The sequence below is a fragment of the Balaenoptera physalus genome (assembly GCF_965194825.1).
Source record: "Balaenoptera physalus genome assembly, chromosome: 11".
In the NCBI taxonomy this organism is placed as follows: domain Eukaryota; kingdom Metazoa; phylum Chordata; class Mammalia; order Artiodactyla; family Balaenopteridae; genus Balaenoptera; species Balaenoptera physalus.
Genome location: NC_138896.1, coordinates 85058426 through 85071409, shown reverse-complemented (window position 1 = coordinate 85071409; position 12984 = coordinate 85058426). Strand labels below are relative to the sequence as shown.

The 12984-nt window shown below is 43.7% G+C and overlaps 1 protein-coding gene across 1 annotated transcript in view; it reads left to right on the top strand.

The window, feature by feature from the left end:
• Positions 1-12984, top strand: part of PRICKLE2 (prickle planar cell polarity protein 2) — a 401122-nt gene that overhangs the window by 357033 nt on the left and 31105 nt on the right. The window lies entirely within an intron of this gene.

The following is a 12984-nucleotide window of genomic DNA, read 5'->3' as shown; positions in this document are numbered from 1 at the left end:
TTTGTTGCGGTGCTTGGGTTTCTCATTGCGGTGGCTTCTGCTGTTGCGGAGCACGGGCTCTAGGCGCGTGGGCTTCAGTAGTTGTGGCACATGGGCTCAGTAGTTGTGGCTCGCGGGCTCTAGAGTGCAGGCTCAGTAGTTGTGGTACACGGGCTTAGTTGCTCTGCGGCATGTGGGATCTTCCGGACCAAGGTTTGAACCCGTGTCCCCTGCACTGGCAGGCGGATTCTTAACCACTGCGCCACCAGGGAAGCCCGAGGCAACAGTTCTTAAACTTGAGTGCACATCAGAATGCCCTGGAAGGACCATTAAAACGGATTGCCGGGCCCCGCCCCAGGGGTTCTAAGGATCTGAATTGCTGACAAGTTGCCAAGTGCTGCTGCTGCTAGCTTGGAACCCCACTTTGAGAACCACTGAGTTAAAGTTACACGCCACTCCCCAGCTCCCACCCCCGTGCCTCTGCCAGGGAGTGCTTCTAAATTTAGAAACTAGCGGGAATTTAGGGGAAAGCATCCCACTTGGGATGAATGATGGAAAGAATAAAATGTGGTTTTTTTTATTTCCTGTGGTTTACAGTGGCTCAAAGTTATAAATCAAAGAAACAAAAGCTATTCTGTTATGAGCAATATTGCCTCTTTTCCCAGTCGATCTTTGCCGTCTTCCTCCGAGCGTAGACGAGTCTACGGACTGATCTGGTGCTTAGTAGGCAACCCGTTTGAAGTCCCTGGAGAAATCGTGAATCCATGCAGCAGTCGTAAACTTGGTTAGAACTGCAGGGTGATTTTGTATTACACTGGACCCGCCTTGTACACCGCTTCACCCCTCTTGGCCCAGCCTCTTACTGCACCTGCTGCTCTGCCAGTGAGGTCAACCCAGGCGTCGACAACTTCATGCAGACACAGCCTGCCACTGCCTCTCCTTGGGTCCTTGTTCTGGGCCACTTGCCTCTTGCTTCCTGCCCTGGGTCTTCTCTCATTCCTTGCACACGCAACCCAACGTGCATAGTGCAAGAAGTTAGTGCTCATGAGGTCGTTCTTGATGCTAAGGAACTGAGTCAATGGATAAATATTTCCCTTTTTCAATTCCTAGGTGGACAGTTCTGGCTTCTCTTTCACATGGCTTCTCAAAGTGTCCTGTGGGATTATTTCTTGCCCATATAGGTGTCCAACTAAATAACAATTCTCAATATAGACTTTTCATTTCTTCTGTGTTAACCCTCCATCCTTCACTCCTGCTCCCTGGGACCATTTCCCAAAGAAACCTACCTGCACTCAAGCCTTTGTCTCAGGGTCTGCTTTTTAGGGAACCCAGGCTAAGACACTTATCTATACCCTCCTTCTTCCTTTCCCACCTTTTGGAGATTGATGCAAGTTCAAAGACTCAAAGTGTGTGTGTGCATATGAAATTTGGGGTGTCTGCTGAAGGGAAGGTGGATGTTTGTTGACTTCTATTGGGTAGCTTTGACACAAAGAAATGGAATTTCCCCATGGGTGATTCATGGAGGTGGGCAAAAACGGTGAACTACCCCCAACCTTCTACCCTCCCTGGAGAAAGACCTTGGATTTCATTGACTGTTTTCATCAGAGGGAGGCCCATTTTTGGCTTGGGCAGATCCCAGAAAGGCTTGGAGTTCATCTGTGCTCACAAGCTAGCTATATCCCATAGGAAGACCCTACAGTTTGTTCTAGTTTAATGCCGTGCAAATGCTTTGGCTTTTTTAGCCTCTGAAACTCCTAGACCTGTGTGATAAGCTAGTCCAGTGGTTCTCCAAAACTGCTCTATGGACGGCCTTTTTCAAAATCAGCAAGGAAGCTTTTTATTTTTCAATCGCAGTAACACATAAATGACATAAAATTTACCATTTTAACCATTTTTAATTTCACAATTCGGTGACCTTAAAGTACATTCACACTGTTGTACAACCATCACTACTATTTCCAAACATTTTTCCTGACCCCAAACAGAAACTCTGTAACCATTAAGCAGTACTTCCCCATTCCTGGCCCCTGGTAACCTCTGGTCTGATTTCTGTTGTCCAGTCTAGATATTTCATCTAAGTGGAATCATATATTATTTGTCCTTTTGTGTCTGGTTCATTTCACTGAGGATACTGTCTTCAGGGTTGATTCATGTTGTGGCTTGTGTCAGAACTGCATTCCCTTTTACGGCTGAATAATATTCCACTGTATGTATATACCACATTTTGTTAATCCATTCGTGTGTTGATGCCACCTTTTGGCTATTGTGAATAATGCTGCTAGGAACAAGGGTGTACAAATGTCTGAGTCTCTGCTTTCACTTTCTTTGGGTATATACCTCGAAGTACAATTGCTGGATCATATAGTAAGTGTATGTTTAACTGTTCAGGGAGCATCATGCAGTTTTCCACAGCAGCTGTATCATTTTTCTTACCTACAATACAGAAGATTCCATTACCTCCACATCCTAACGGCTTCGTATACCTAATGCGTGTGAAATGGTATCTTACTGTGGTTTTGATTTATTTGCCTAAAGCCTAACTAGGGAGCTTTCAAACAGATCCACATTCCTGAACTCTACCTTTGGGTATTTGGGTTGGCTCTGGGGTTGGGGCCATAGACCCAGTACAGTCTCCTATCTAGTCTAGAAATCTCTTTTTATAATTCCCTGAAATTTTAATCCAGTCTCTGCATATGTCTAATTGTATGGAACTTGCTGCTTTCTGGCCAAGCCCAGTCTACTTTTACCCAGTTTTAGTGATTCATCTCCTAATCGGAATTTGTGTGATTTACAGCCACCGACATAGTACAGGGCATGTTTCCTCTACCTGAAGGACACCGTTCTCTCACCTCTACTTTCCCCGGCTCCTTCACCCCATGGCTTCACCCTGGAGACTTTCTCAGACCATCCCCCTCACCAGGCTGAAGCTGGAGAACCCTAGCATGTTAATCTCCCTCTATCACAGTGTTTCCACATGTGTTGTAATTTCCTGTTTGTCTGTCTCTGCTACCACACTCTGAGTTCCTTAGAAGGTCACAGCTGTCTACGCCACTGTTCCCTGATGTCTCCCCACTGCCCTGTGCATAAGGTAGGCACTCAACAAACAGAGGTTGAAGCATCTGCTGAAAAACATAAATTCTGCACTAAATGCACAAGAAAATACTTTGGGTTATTCTTCAGTATGAAACTCAGTTATGCTTGTTAACATTAGGAGCCCGCCAGTCAACCAGAAAGAAAGAGGATTTACTAAAACCTAGATAGCCTTCAAATCAGGGGACGGAATCTTAAACCCATGAGAAGTATCATCTGTAAGCAAAGGGAGCCAGAGAAGCTGCCCAATTCCTTTCTCTCCTCATTCTTTTCCTTCACACAGACTTATTGCAAGCACATACACTATGTGCTCAACCTGGACTTTCTTTGTACTAAAGAAAAATAAAGCACCTTAGGGTATATTTAAATAACCCCAGAGTTATATTTTTACTTGTGCATTTTACCTACAGCATTGGAAAAAGTAATTTTGTCCCAATTAGAATAGGTCTTTTCAACTGCTGACACATGTTCATAGAGCATCTGGATATAATCTGATTAGCATCTGGTATGAGGCTGTGAGATACTATCTCCCAGGGTCTCCCGTGGAGAAGGAAAGGCATAAACTTGCATTCATTTGGACCATCCTAGTGTTGACATCTGCTGGGCTTCCCATCCTCCAGCGCTTTGCCAAAGTTCATCTGGTCAGAGAGCATCACCCTAAACTCTCAAGGTCCCCCTGCAACTGGAGCAAAAAAGAAATGTCAGCACTCTGGGCCAGTAAGAGAATCTTAAGTCTTCTCTCCTCTTTCCCTCTGTATACGTTAGAGCCAGTATGGAATGCATCACACGTGTCTATAGAAGGAAAAGTATCAATAATTGATAGGCCTCTCCCTGCCCCAGCTGTAGACACTGCCAGCTCTTTGGTTTATGTATTCCCCATTCACCTTCAGCTTGCACCCAGATAATGTTGCATGATACATTTCTTGAGAATTCCTTCCTAGTTTTTGTTTTGTTCTGTTCCTTTATGAGGCACAGCTTTAAAGGAAAATAGTTTCATGAAGTTGTGTTTGTTTATTTTGAGGGTTAGTTTTTGTTTTAGGTTGAAGCAATTCGAGCTGGGTTCCCGAAATGTAAACAAATGGGTATCTTCTCCCTGCAAATGCTTAATTCCTGGTGTCTGATGAATACATTTCACTGAATTGGGGATGTGGGAGCAGCCACTTGACATTCATCACCCATAGAACAACTGAGCTGGGAAAGCTTGGAAAGGCTGTTCTGTATAAGAAGGAAGGAAAAGGGGGGTGCGTGCTTTGAGCATTAAGTGGCTACCTGGGCAAGGTCTGAGATCATCCTAGATTCATCACTTCTTGTGATGAGACAGGTTTGGGGAGACAGGGTGACTTGTAAACATCTGGCTGAGTCTCACATACCTTTTACCTATGTAAGTCCAGTAGGGCCAAACAAACACACTGATTTATGTTCGTATTCAGGCAAATAAATATTTACCGAGTGCCTCTAATCTATCAGGCACTGGAAGGCATGCAGAAGGGAGCAGGCCCAACATGTTCCCTTGTCCTGACTACAGGAAGTGTCTCGTCAGGAAGACTGGCCGTCAGAGATGAGCACAGACCTCAGCACGGTGTCCTGAACCGCGGGGAGGTCAAGAGTGAGAATGTGGACCCAAGAAGAATGGGGATGGGGAGCTGCACTGACTGAGGTGGTGAGGATGGCCTCCCTGAGGTTGTGACATTTTGGTTGATTCTTGGAGGCATCCATCAGTTGGAGGCAGAGAGTTCAAGGCAGGGACAACATCTTGTGCCAAGGTGGGAAAGAGCCTGGCACATTCAAGGAACTGAAATAGTGCAAGTACAGGTGGAGCAGAGAATGAGAGTCAGAGGGTAGAGGATGAAACCTGGAGTGAGGGAAGAGGTGGGCAATGCCAGTCCCACAGGTATTTCGAGCCTTACTGAAGCTTATGTTCTTGTCATAAGGACAGTGGAAGCTCTTAAAATTGCTTAAATCGGGGAGGATGTTATAATCCAATTTAGGATCAATGGTTGTTTGGAGAATAAATTGTAGCGACAATAGTAGAAGCAGGGAAACAAGTCAGTAAGTATGGAAGAGAGTGCTAATTGCTCAGTTAATAATCATTTTTCCTTTTTTAAAAAAATCCTGATTTTATTCTAGTTGGTAATAACACTACATCTCCCTAACCCCTTGCAGCTAGGACTGGACAATGAGATGAAAGTGAAATTTTGGGGTAAGGCTTCTGAAAATCCTTTGAGAGGGTCTGATTCATCTGGGAGAAGGCCCTTTGGCACTTCACCTCCTTCCCCCATCCTCCTGCCTGGGGTACAGATGTGATGGCTGGAGCTTCAGCAGCCATCTTGGATTATGCAGTAATCAGAGTTGGCCCAAGGAGGTGGCAGAGGGGATGGAGTGATGGAGGAGTGGGAAGTGAAAGGCTTCCCATAAGAGGTGATGCTTATACAGCATTTTGGAGGACCAGAATGATTTGATCAAGTAAAGAAACATCAGGGCAGCAATTAACATTTCCTGTTGTTTTTGTATGTTTAGTTTTGTTGTCATTTCAGTATACATGAAAGATAAGGCCAGGGGTTGAAAATGGTAGCTCATGGTCATATGCAGCCCTGTGACATATTCTGTTTGAATAGCACTTGGTTTCAAGTTTTTAAAATTTCTTGTCAAGCTTTAAAAGTTAGGAGATTTCATGTAAAAATCTGGATTCGAGGCGATTCTCTTGAAGAGCTAACAAGATTGGCACCCTGTTTCTGCAAAGCAAGATAGTTAACTGAGTCCAAGTAGTAACTTACTATGTCTCTTGACTCACTCACTGCTGATGTTCCCTGCTTGGCCCAGTGGGTACTTCAGTCTGCAGGCCTGGACCAAGGCTCCCTGCCAGCAAGACCCACGCAAGGCTACCCTAGACTGAGACTCTCTGAGGGCAAGTGGTGGAAACCAAGTGTTAATTGCATTAGGAGAATGCAACGCAGATAAATTAGGATGCTACCTTGTTGAGTTCGGGCTTGGACCGGTGAGAGATGAGGGCAGGAGGGTACACAGAAGCCAGACTGGGGAGGCTGTGTGAGCTAAGCTGTGAGGTGTGAACATTTCCTGGAAAACCATGGGGAACCAAGGAACATTTTAGACATGAATTCCTTAAACCAGGTATGTTTTCAGACTTTTGCTTTGAAAGCTGGGTGAAGAATGAATTGGAAAAGACTGTAGTTTTGTTGTAAACAAGTATAATTACCAGTTTGTATATAGTTTATGAGTTTGTACACACATTTTTTTTCATTTGGCTTTCATAACACTTCAGGAGTCAGGTATTGTATATATTAATTTTAAATATCAGAAAACTGAGGCTCAAAGAGGAAATAAGACTTGCCCAAAGTCATATACTAAGTGTCAGAACCATGACTCTTAAAACCAAAGCCAAGAGGATTTTTTTCCCCCCAGGACGTAGTTTGCAAGACAAAAGCTGACAATCTGATGTATTTCAGTAATGAATTAGCAATCAAAAAGAAATATGTATTTTAAAAATTGATATGATGAAATAGGCATATTTCATCATCCTGAAACCTCATTTTCTTCCTTTCCATTATGTTAAATCTAAATGTCACTGTCCAAGTCTTGATGGCCTTTCATTTGTCTTTTGTTTGATTTCTTTCTAAATATTCTCCCACTCGTTTGGTTCCCTTTTCCTCCCACTCCCTCTTTGCTTCTCTTTCCTTCTCAGTCTAGGGCTTTTCTTCCAGTGAGCTCTGATGCACGTTCAAATAGCTAAGTTTCGCCAGAGTTCCTTGTGTGCTCATTGAAGCTACCAACCCGCCATAGCTGGACTTTACTGGTCTCCTGTCACGCCCATCCCGCCCTCGCCCCCCAGACCCCACACAGATCTAAGGGTCATTGAGTTAGGACACACCTTGAAAGATCACCCTGAACGTCTGGGCTGGCTGAGTCAGGCAGGAGAGTCAGAACCACCCAGGCAGCCCTAGCCTCCAGGGAAAGGCATTCCACAGTTGCCCTAGGCATCCTGTTTCCAGGATCTGTCCACACCAGCACTCAGGAGATTTTCTCAACCGCTCACCTAAGTCATGCTGTGCATATTTGGCAAGGACAGTGGCCATTCATGCCAGCCTCTCCCAGTCTTCCCTCCCTTTCAGAAATGCAAAACTTAGCCTTCCCCATCCATGCACACCCTCTCCTCTGCTCCTCCAGGGAGTGAAAAATTTGGCTCAGAAATCCACTCAGGGCTCCCAGCTTCAGCTGGCCATCTGGCATGACTGCTGCCTCCAGATTATGTTCGCATCCGTAGATAACCAAGTGGATTATCTCCAAGAATCATCTCCTCATTGAGAAGAGAGGAGGTGGAGAAAGCATCACATTCATTTGCTTGTCTGGAAAAGACCGTGGACATCAGCAATTTGCCCTTGCTGGCAATAACATTTGGTTGCTGCTCTGTAATGCAAAACCTAAATCAGGCTTATTAGTGTAAAATGAAAAGGCCCTGAAGGGCAGCCAGGGTTTCCAGAACTGGCATCCGCTGCTGTCTGGCACAGCCATAGAGCTGACAGGCCCCAACTTGGGAAAGGTCAGTAAGGGATCAGAGTACTCCGAACGCCTCACTGACCCATTAACCACCGTAGGTATGATTAAGATGCATGTCCTTCCATTTCTGGATGTTATCCGCTTGTTGACAGGTTGTTCAGAGAATGAAAGCTAATGTTTAATAATTAGCCCAAGCAAAACATTTGTCAGGGAGGCAATTCTGGGAGAAGCTCAATGTCTTGCTGGCCTCTGGCAGCATTATGAATAGAGTTGATGTAGGTACATGTCGCTCATAAGAATCTGTGTCCACAAACTCAAGAATTCCAACCTTTCTTTACTTTCCCTTAAATCAGTGATTCTCAGTCAGGTGTAATATAGGTCCCCAGGGGACATTTGGCAATGTCTGGAGACTTTTTTGGTCCTCAAAGCTGGGGGCAGAGAGGGGGCGCTACTGGTATCTAGTGAGTAGAGGCCAGGAGTGCTGCCAACATCCTACAATGCACAGGATAGACACCCCGCAGCAAAAAATCCCCCAGCTCAAAATATCAGTAGTGGGACTTCCCTGGTGGCGCAGTGGTTAAGAATCTGCCTGCCAATGCAGGGGGCACGGGTTCGAGCCCTGGTCTGGGAAGATCCCACATGCCACGGAGCAACTGGGCCCGTGAGCCACAACTACTGAGCCTGCGCGTCTGGTGCCTGTGCTCCACAACAAGAGAGGCCGCGACAGTGAGAGGCCCACACACCGCGATGAAGAGTGGCCCCCACTCGCTGCAACTAGTGAAAGCCCTCGCACAGAAATGAAGACCCAACACAGCCAAAAATAAATAAACAAAAAAAAGAAAAGAATCTGCCTGCCAATGCAGGGGACACGGGTTCAAGCCCTGGTCCAGGAAGATCCCACATGCCGCGGAGCAGCTAAGCCCGTGAGCCACAACTACTGAGCCCACATGCTGCAACTACTGAAACCCGCGCGCCTAGAGCCTGTGCTCGGCAACAAGAGAAACCACTGCAATGAGAAGCCCGCACAACGCAACGAAGAGTAGCCCCCACTCGCCGCAACTAGAGAAAGGCCGTGTGCAGCAGCAAAGACCCAGTGCAGCCAAAAATAAATGAATAAATTAATTTAAAAAAAAAAAAAGGAAATGAGGCTGAGAAGCTAGTTAGGTGACCTCCTCAGGCCCAGTTAATTCATAGTAGAGGAGATGGTACTTGAACGCAAGTCTGACTCCAAACTTTTTTTTTCTCATACCTATTGCACTGTCTTCTCACCTTACACAAATTGTTTGTTAAAGGGCACCCTCTTTTCCATTCCTTAAATATCCAGCCTTTAATCTTTGCTGATTAGATGTGAAAACCATTCTCTTATGATTGACAAGGCCCTTGACACATGCTGTTTTATTTTTGTGTTTGCTTTCATTGTTAGCTGTTTCGCCTTTGCCTTTATTAGTCATTCCATGTGAGGGGTTTTTACTTTATGCATCACAGATTATTCAGGGCAGAGAGTTTTGCAGATGTGTTGGGGACAATGTGAACTGAAATTGGCAAGACGTATTTTTTCCCCTAAGTGGAAATTATTGTTCTGTTGATGGGATGGTTTGTCTTCTTCATTCTGGGGACACTTGAACAATGGGTTTGAAAGTCACTTCCGAGCCAGCAGCACAAACAATACCATACCTGAGAGTGAAAGCAGAGGAGTGTCTTGAAATCCGTGATAGGAGTGTACTTCTCCAGTTAAGGAAAACTTTCCCGGTCTAAAAAAATATAGCGTGGAATAGAGCCAGGCCCACAGGCAACAGGAGAATATCATCACTGCCAGCAGAATACTCTGGGGCATGGATTTTTGTTCCTGACAAAAGAGGAAGGTCTGCCTTTTGCTCATAGAAACATTTTCCCAATGGAAAGCCCCAAAACTATATTTGTCAAAGTATTTCACGAGTCTCAGCAATTGGTAAGAAGTAGAAATACTCATTAGCCATCAAGAGTGGAGAAAAAAAAAAGGGGCTTCAAGTTTGGGTCTTCACTTCAGCAATTTTGATGATCTGTAGTATTTTGATTAAAAGCCAATAAATTATTATATGATGAGATTGATAACCCAGGGTAGAATCAAAGAAGTTGAAAGAATTCTTAATTAATTCTTAATTAGCTGATCTCATTGACCAGAAATCTGTCTGATGACCAATTTCCTCTGCTCAGCTCAAGGTGCACTTGAACGTGACCTGAGTTTGGCCTGCATTTGATGTCCCTGGAGGGTGGCTGTGGATCCTGTGATTCTGTAGTCTTACAGTGTATCCAGCTCAGCTGCAGTAAATATTGCTTTTTGTAACATTGGAACTTCAACAGTCTGGTGGGATGTGGGATATATTTCCTTAGGAACTTGGAAGAATAGAGCCACCCTACTTCCTTTCCTCCCTCCTAAAACCCAAAGGCCTTGATTTTGGTCATGGCCTTTTTTATGCCAAATTCAAGAATAAAGATGAAGGAAACGTTGGCTGGTGTCATGTGCAAATGAGCCAGTGACCTGGAGACAGAGCTGCAGGCCATTCTGCAGGCCTAATAAGAAATGAGATGCCACAGTATCGCTTGCGAGAGAGCGAGAGCGAGAGAGCAAGAGAGCGAGAGAGAGAGAGAGAGAGAGAGAGAGAGAGAGAGAACAGAAAGGGCCCTTATTAATCTGACCTCTTTGTGACTGTCCCTTCAGGCTCTTATCTTCCACATCTCACTGGTGTGAACCATTTATTATTTCATCCAGATGCACTGCCAGCCCACTTCTCTGAAGGGCACTGGAAAAGACCCCAGCTTCATTTCTGTTTTATCTTCTAGGGCAGACAGGAAAATAGCCTTTTGCCATTTCATCTTGATTAGTAAAGAAGATCCAGTGGTTTCTGCCTACGTGAACAAGGACCACCCTATACAAGAGGAGAGCAAGGCTCTTTGGAGTTCTGTCAATACAGAACTGACTAAAATTGAAATAACTAAACCAGTTAGCTTCGGTGTAAAACATGTTGTCATGATTTTTTTTATCATTGCATTCTTTATTATATATTTTCAAAATTTTTATTGGAGTACAGTTGATTTACAATGTTGTGTTAGTTTCAGGTGTACAGCAAAGTGAATCAGTTATACATATATATATGTCCATTCTTTTTCAGATTCTTTTCCCATATAGGTTATTACAGAATATTGAGTACAGTTCCCTGTGCTATACAGTAGGACCTTGTTGTTTATCTATTTTATATATAGTAGTATGTACATGTTAATCCCAAACTCCTAATTTATCCCTCCCCCCCATATTTCCCCTTTGATTTCAAGATCTGAGTCTCTTTCTGTTTTGTAAATAAGTTCATTTTTATCAATTTTTATTAGATTCCACATATTAGTGATATCATATGATATTTGTCTTTCTCTGTCTGTGTTAATTCACTTAGCATAATCTCCAGGTCCATCCATGTTGGTGCAAATGGCATTATTTTGTTCTTTTTTTAAGGATGAGTAGTATTCCATTGTGTATATGTACCACATCTTCTTTATGCCATCTCTGTTGATGGACATTTAGGTTGCTTCCGCGTCTTGGCTATTGTAAATAGTGCTGCATTGAACATTAGGGTGCATGTATCTTTTCGAATTATGGTTTTCTCCAGATATATGCGCAGGAGTGGGATTGCTGGATCATATGGTAGTTCTATACTTAGTTTTTTAAGGGATCTCCATACTGGTCTCCATAGTGGTTGTACCAATTTACATTCTCACCAACAGTGTAGGAGGGTTCCCTTTTCTCCACACCCTCTCCAGCACTTACTGTTTGTAGACATTTTGATGATGGCCATTCTGACCAGTGTGTCATGATTTTTTCATTGATGAATTGCCCCAAGCTTTGGCATTCAAGATTAACATGTGGCACATAAACAGTTAAAACGTGCCTGCCCAGCTTCGTCTCTGGTCTGTCTGTCTGCCTCATACAGGGCTAGGGAAAAGGCAGCACCATGTTTTGCTTCACAGTTTGTAACACTCACTGGATCTTCACAATAATGCTATGGGGGGTGGTGGTGGTATTGTTTCGCCCATTTTACAGATAAGGTATTAAGCTTTACAGGAACTTGATATATTTACTGTTTGCTGGAAGTTGCTCCAGTACAATGTGAAGAACTAACATTTGCAACTCTCTCTTCTCAGATTGGTCAGTTGCATTATTGTTCATCCAATTTATGGAACGTTATTGCAGCTGTTTACCAAAATGAGATGCCACCATGGTGCACTAACACGGGGGATTAGCCACAACATACTGTGAAAATACAAGTGTGTGTATTTATATATGTGTGATGAATAGAAAGAGTTCTGGAAGCATGCTCACACAACTGGTAACAGCAGTCACTTCTGTGGAGGTGCATGTGATGGCGGAGGTGCCTTAGCTATTTAATGTACTTATGTATTGTTTGAGTGTTTAATGACAAAGATATATTACATTTATAATCAAGTTTTCTTTTACTAAAGATAAATGACTAAAACATTCTCCCTCCATTAAATCTCTTTCCCCCCTCTATTTCCAATTCTTCAGACCTGCAATAAGTAAAAAGAATATATTTACCCTCCATGGTAAAATTAATCCACAGTGACACAGACGCACATGACCACTGCCCCACCTTGTGAGAGGCAGTCCATGAATTTAAAACAAGAAAGGAACAAACATTGACTCCTTTGTATGTGCAGGGCCCTTTCCCCTTGTCAGCCAGTTTGAGCCTTTCACTATCTATACAGAGAAGGCATAATTAGCCCTGGTTCTACAGATGATAAATCCAGAACTCAGAAGGAGTAAGTGACTTGCCCATGATCCCATACAATATGTGGCAGAGCTGCATTTGTGCCTTTTCTATACCACACTGCCTTCTGGAAACTAGCTTAATACAATTGTATTTAGGTGAAACTTAAGATCCAGAATGATTATCATTTGGTTTCTATTTCTCCTTTTGCGAGAGCTTTTAGTTTAATTTTTCTTTGCAGTAATCTTCACGATCCTAGTTTAGAGAAATGAGGGCAGTCCCCTGGGAGGAAAACAGGGACCATTGGTTAATGTAATTTTTGCTGTCATTCGATATAAATTGTATGAGCTGGATAGAAATCTGGGTAGCAGAGTCATTTTGGGTGAGAGTTGGTGACTGCAGCCCTCACGGCATTTCAAGCTACCTCTTAGCCCCAAAATGTTCCTTCATACATCATTGTCTGCTTTCTCCCATTGTCCTTACTTTGGTCCAGCCCTTCTCTCAAAGTGGAGACATGCGGGCTCCCACCCAGGAGGAGCAGATAGGTTACAACTCCAGAAGCATTTTTGTTTCCAGATAATACTGTACTTCCCCTCCACACCCAAGGTCACAATTTAAAAATGTCAACTGGGAAAAGAAATCTACTAGA